Raw genomic sequence first — 7196 nt, 5'->3', positions numbered from 1 at the left:
TGAAAACTTGAAGGACCAATTGCGCACGCTTCAAACTTGAGGGACCGATTGCGTACACATGGTAAACTTGAGGGGCCAATATTGTAGTTTTGCCTATTATTTATGTATGGATGAGTGTGGTTGTATGTGTTTTGTCATTTAGTTTAAAATATTTGTGCGAGAGTTATTTATTTCTATCTCTATCTTTTTACCTGTAATAGGTATTGGTCTTTATCCAGATTTCGTTTTCTCACTATCAGTTGACAAGGTTGAAACTCTTATATCTAATTTTTTTTATAAATAAAAAATTTTCCTGAATAAAATTCAAAATTAAAGAGCAAGACTATACTATAACTAGAATAATATGTTTAAAAAAAAATTGTACAATTAGAAAACGAAAAAGAAGTATTTTTTCTTCTCTTAAATTTAACTTAAATTAAGTTAAAGATAAAAAAATGCATTAGACTTTTATTTTAACCATATATGGTTGTCCTTTGTTTTATAAGAACCTTTTGAATCACTACAAACAATGACAAATATATAACCACAATTGACTAAAAACAAAAATATTATACAAACTTAACAAAATAAAATAGTCATACTTACATTGACAATAGATAATGACAACTAAAAATAAACTATCATGAGACGATTTTAAAATAGGAAAACTCGTAGAAGGAAATTGTAAAACTTCATATATTTGTGTGTGTTTTTTTTTTCAATATCTCAGTATAATCAAGTTCTTTTTTATATTAAATTTTATTTAATTTAAGTTTTTTAATGACCCCTCTAAAAAAAATTCCTAGAGCCGTGACTAACAAAGACCATGAAGAACTCACACCTCACTAACCCAAACCCCTCAGCTCAGACTGAACCTAGATAGACCATCAGCTCACGTCGTGAACCTAGGCGTCGGTGGCCACACCGATAGTGAACTACTCTTCTCTTTCTCTCTCTTTTCGGATTTAGCTTGTATAGTCTAAATTCCTACTTCCCAACATTAAATCATGGTATCACGCCAATGTAACAGTAAATTAAAACCCTTGAAAAAATGAAATTGAAAAATATTTGCTTCATTTCGTGGTCACTGCCAGTGAGGTGTGTAAATATTTATAGTCATATTTGTGTTGATTTTTTCAATGACATTTTGGGATGTGGTTTTTGGGTTTTTCATGATAGCTATTAAGATTGAATTCCTATTATTTGGGAAGATGTTATATATTTGTTTATATGGGTGATAAATAGTTTGAAATTTAGTACTTTCTGTGATAGTTTATAGTTATATGGACGGTAGGTGTTTGTGAAATCGTTTGTGCCAGTCTTTAGTGATGACTGTACAGTCAAAGCAATATTATTTGCTTTGGTTTTATTGCAAAATTAACTTAAAGAAAGAAAGAAGATTGATTAGTTTAATTTTATCTGCATTGCCGAATGATATCTTGGAACCATCATATTACGTAATTATGAAACTAATTGTTATTTCTAAATGCAATAAGAGATGATTGGGAGGTGGAAAAAATACTCAATCTCTCAAATGTTATGCAAAATTACGTGATAGCTAGTGTTAGAATTCAAAAGGATAGGAAGGGGTTATGACTTTGAAGCTCTTGAAAATAGATTTACAATTCACAAACGTGGAAAGATGTTGTAGTCAAAACAAAAGTCAACAATTTAAGTATTGGTGATCTACCCCATCCACGGGTTTGGGCTAAAGCCGCAATCGTGTTTTGAATGATCAAAACCAAAGCTGTCTCTAGATTCGAACACCAGTCAAAAAGAGTTACTAGCTATGAATGATATTCATAATGATACAAACAAGCAACTCTTATCCTTCTCTCTCTTGCTTTTAATGATAGTGTCTCTTTTCTTCACGTCAAGGATCCATCTTTGGGTCAAAGGTAATGTTAGCGATTTGTTGCTTTATTGTTGTATTAGTACTTTGTTGGACTTGAAAGGGACTGAAGAATTATGTTTGTATTTATTGGTATAAAAATAGGCAATGAATTATGAATGTTTTGCGACTTTTTCTTAAGGCGTATTTGACAAAATAGCTGAGCTTAGAGATCAAACAAAAGAAGCAATGAATGCACAAAAACCACATAGAATGACCATATATTAACATCGAACAGTTAGTTGGAGTGACTAACAAGCATAGAATTAATGAATTAATATATTTTGATTTTGTGTTTAGTTAATCTTTGATTGAAAACTACTTCTAGCCAATTTAAAAATAATTATAATTTACTTGCTTAACAATTAATTCAACTTATAATTCCAAACTTCAATAATAATAAAATTTATTAACATTATCTTGCTAAAAAAGGAAAAAACCAAACTGTGCTTTTGTCACATATTTTATAATGACTAAATCTTAATGACTTCTTTTAAAAATAAGTACTAACAAGTTAAAAAAAAAAAAAAAAAAAAAAAAAAAAAAAAAAAAAAAAAAAAAAACAAAAGTGACTTTAAGAAATAAAAACGAAGTTTATATAACTAGATCAATAAACTACCTACTTCTTTGACTAAAATGGAGCAATTTACTATGGAAGGCTTTGCAAATTTTACAAAGAAATACAATGAATCAATGATTTCAAAATTTCAACCATACAAATTTCTTATTTTCTTTAGACACAACTTGAAACTACTCTTTCAAATTGACAACAGTGATTCAGTATAATATTTATAAGCCTTTTAAGTAATCTTTTAATACATTCACGTATATGCATAAATTACAAGCTAATTTATTATAAGTCAAAATTGTTTAATAGACAATCCCATCACTAGGATTACCTATATGAGCATTGTTATTATGATTATCATCATCATCAAAGCATGATCAATTAATCGCAATAGGGTTAATGTTTTATGCAAGAGCTCAAGTAGCTATAATGATCATCTAAATTTCACAACATACTAGAAAATGCTTTTGCCTTTTTAATTCTAATTTTTCATGTTATTTGCCTACACAAATTGTGTACGTTTTTAGACCCCTTAAATACAAACAGATTAACCTAGTTATTTAGCTAAGTGATTAACTTAGGTAAATTATTTAAATCTAGGTTAACACAAGTAGATCATATCAAGTAAATAATGTGGAAAATAAAGAATACAACGATATGATAACCTAGGAAAACCAAACCAGTAAAAAACCTAGGGAGGATTTAACCTATTTATTCTCAAGGCAAAACAGATCCACTATGAAAGAATTGAAGTTTTATAATAGCGACTTAGACCATTAACATTCTATTGCTACCTCGAGTAGAAAACTTACTATCACGACCACGTGACAGCTCTAAGTCCATGGACTACTTCTTTCTTGGATTCACAGCAACCACAAGTACTCTCACTTGTGTTTTCTCTAAACTCTTTATGTAGTAACTGAAGCGAAGACCAAGCTCTCAATATCAATCTTGATATTGATAACCCTAAGTATGTATGAAGGCAAACACTTCTAGATCTCACAAGAGATTTACACACAGCATAAACGACAATAGTAAAATGTGGTTAGAGTATTTCCTTTTATACTTAAGGTAAAACATAAAACCCAACACATCATATAGACTTGGCCTTGAGTCGAAAAATTCTACAGAAAAACAATCTGCACGAGTTTCGATCGATTGAGTCTAATTTTCGATCGATCGAGTTTTGCAGATTTACGCAATAAATCCTGTAGTACACTAGATTCTAACTATACACAAAAACACACTTTGAGTAGCCTATAGACACGAATAATTGCTGGCCATACACACTCAAAGAGTTCGTTAACTTCAACCAAGCCGATTCCCGCCACTGGGCCTGGTAGCCTAGTGGCACCCACTTAGTTTGTAACCTTAGAGCTCAGGGGTTCTATCCCCATAATTACCCAGTAAAAATAAAAAATAAAAAATAAAAACCAAGCCGATTCCCCACTAGCAATATTACTAGAAATATTAATGTTCAAGTAGGCAAATAATAGTTCTATCAACAAAATAAAGTAGACAAATAATCTTGTCAAACATCTCCCATAAAATTAAAAAAAAATTGTTTGTCATTTACATAACTCGCTACCCCTACTAGTTAGTGCTTGATCTCCAAATTCTGTTTCAAAAAAAAGTATTTAGTGTCTATTTGGAATTTACTTATTTTGCTGAAACTGAAATTTTTTTACTGAAAATACTATAGATAAAAGAAAAAGGTAGCTGAAATAGTATAGTGAGACTCATAAATAGTATTAAAAAGTGCAATGAGACCCATAAATAGTTGCAAAAATAAGCTGAATAGTAAAATAGGTTGGCTAAAATAATTTTTACCAATAGGACACTTAGAGGGACTTTGGATTCGAATTATAAGTGGCTGCGTTTGCGTTTTCTGATTTTTTTTTTTTTTTTTTTTTTGTTCCAGCCGCGCTATTTGACCAAGTCAACCATGAACAGTGCACGAATGCACTGTTTACGAACCCACAAATTCCACTTTTCAGTCACTTTTTTATTAAAAATGGGTCTTACAACACTATTTAAACATTTAAAAATTATTTTGCTACAGTATTTTCAGTTTTCAATTTCAGCAAAATAAGTTCTATCCAAACAGAGCCTTAGTATCAAATGACTTTGTATTTTGCTAAATTGGTTCCTATATTTAGCGGTATATTATATTGTTTGGCATTTTTATTCCGGCTTCTACTATTTGTCAGACAGATTAGGCATGGAATTGGGTTTTCTCTGAAATGTCCCAGAACAAAAGTGTTGACCAGAAACTAGTTTGTTCTTAGAAAAATATGAATATTTTCTTGGACACGGAACCAAAAATATATAGGGGCTGGTTCTATTTTTTGACACAGCAAAAGTTGAATCCGCCATGTATGATTTCAATCTTGGACCAAAGTTTATCGCACAGATTACTTGACTACTACCAGTAGTGTTGCTATGGAATTTGGTATTGGTTGGTATAGTGAATCAATCTAATTTATCTTGTACAATTCACAAGGGAAATTTGTATAATTCATTATGATTTTTGGGTATAAACGAATTTCAGCCAAAAAATTTCGATGTGTTAGAAAGGAAACACTGAACGTTAATCAAAAGTACACCAAACAAGAACTATACAATCATATCAGCTTCACAATGAAATTTACCATTCTAAAACTGACAATTATCAAGAGTACCTACACAAGTTATAGCATCAATTACCTTTTTTTTTTTTTTTTTTTGAGATGATTAGAAATACTAAGCTCGAACCCATGCAACTCGCCCACATGAGTTGCGTGGGTTCGAGCTTAGTATTTCTATTCAATAGCTTCTGAAATACATAATTAATTTTAACTGCATAAAATTTGGCAACAAATTTTGGACCAGCATTTCAATTCTTCAAGGTAAACTAAATACCTAGAATTAATGTTGAGAAACTAAAGAACTCATCTCCATTTTTGCTTTGTTTTATTAATTTGTTGGACTGACCATATAGAATTGAATTACTGCAACCTAACCAAAGACCAGTTTGCTCACCAGTCACCAAGGCATGCCCTAAAAGTTAGCCACCTGATTATCAAAATAATGACGTAACTTACATTACGTATCAAGAATGCAAGTTTAAATATATCCAAGCTAATTGAATATATGAAGCAGATATTTTTATTTAATGTATCTCTAAGAAATTAATATTATTAGGTCTCTTCACATCTAAGATATCTGAGGTTAATATTAAATTAACCCTTTATCATTGGATAGGAATGTCGATCATGTAGAGAACTACATTCTTGCCACTATTATTGGCCCTTAAATTATGTTTATTAATAAATATATTGTACTTCTAAACTTGATACTCTGCTATATATATATATATATATATATATATATATTTTTTTTTTTTTTTCGGACAATGGTATCTCTAGATTTGATGATCATTGACCATTTTTAAAATTGTTTACAGATAGTACCTTGGAAGGCTATTGAAAAAATTACACAGAATTAATTGGTGTCTCCTACTCTTCATGAGCCTTTTAATCCAAATGGAACGCATTATTGTGAACTTTTTATTTTTAGAAAATTTTCTCAGAAAATTAGTAAATGCAAGAAAATTGGGAGCTGGACAGGAATTATTGGCTGTTAAGCAAAATTATTCAATATATATATATATATATATATATATATATTTTGAATTAGTAGGAGCCGACCAATACTGTTGCCTACTATTTGGTGACCACAACATGGTGGATTAAGGTCTGTCCACCTAATGAAATTTGTGTGAATTAATGACCAGTAATTGACTGACTTTTCTATCTCATTCAATATGATAAAAATAAAAAATAAAGGGAAAAAAGGAAAAAGAAAAGAAAATTCCTACTTGCTTTTTCTCAATAGTAAGTGTTTACTTTTGGCCCTTTTGGACCATGAAAGCTTGCTTGCATTTAGAAGTTAATCAAACAAGTGGTATAGTATATATACTATATGACTTTTAATTTATGTGTGAAAAATATTAATTGTAGAACTCAAATCTACTTTGCTTGGACAATATTAAGAATCTGGGGAGTTTTGTACGTACATGACTGATTTATTTTGAAGGATCTGGGGAAGAATCATCTAATTATTTTTTTATATATTCTCAAATTCGTAATCAAATTCTTGAGGTTGTCAGACACCCAGTAATCAAACTCTTTAAGACTTATAAGTCTTAATCTCTCTGCTAGGCACTTTACCTGATTATTATTATTTGTAACTATTACAAATGAAGGAATATTGTTATTTTGAAATATATTCATTTCTGGAAATAATAAAAAAGAAAAAGAAGAATACTTAACGATTACAATATATGTTCACATTTATGCGTGCATGTGAAAAAGTTATTGGGAAAAAAAAAAAGAAAAAAGAAAAAAGAAAAGAAAAGGAAGGCATAGAGAGTGATAGTATGTAGACCTTATCCTCTATAAAGTTATAGGGGATTAAAGATTAATAATTCATGCACCGACGCACGTCCAATTTCTTGGTCGCGACCAGTTCAACGTAGTAATTCCTAATCATATTCGTTAAAAGAAAAAGAAAAAGGAAAAAAAATAAAGATTCTATCACGTAACTTATTTCACATCTGTACACATTTACTTTTCACATTTTAAATATTGATATTATAATATTTAATGTTAAAAATGTGTACATCAATGTATACAATTGTTAATCTTATGTGTATGAATGTGTGAGAAAAGAAAACTGTGAGAATGCTTACCATTAAGATAAAAATAATAAATAAAA

The sequence above is a fragment of the Quercus lobata genome, chromosome 4 (assembly GCF_001633185.2).
Source record: "Quercus lobata isolate SW786 chromosome 4, ValleyOak3.0 Primary Assembly, whole genome shotgun sequence".
Classification (NCBI taxonomy): Eukaryota; Viridiplantae; Streptophyta; class Magnoliopsida; order Fagales; family Fagaceae; genus Quercus; species Quercus lobata.
The sequence above is the reverse complement of the archived record's forward strand: the minus strand, read 5'-3'. Positions refer to the sequence as shown.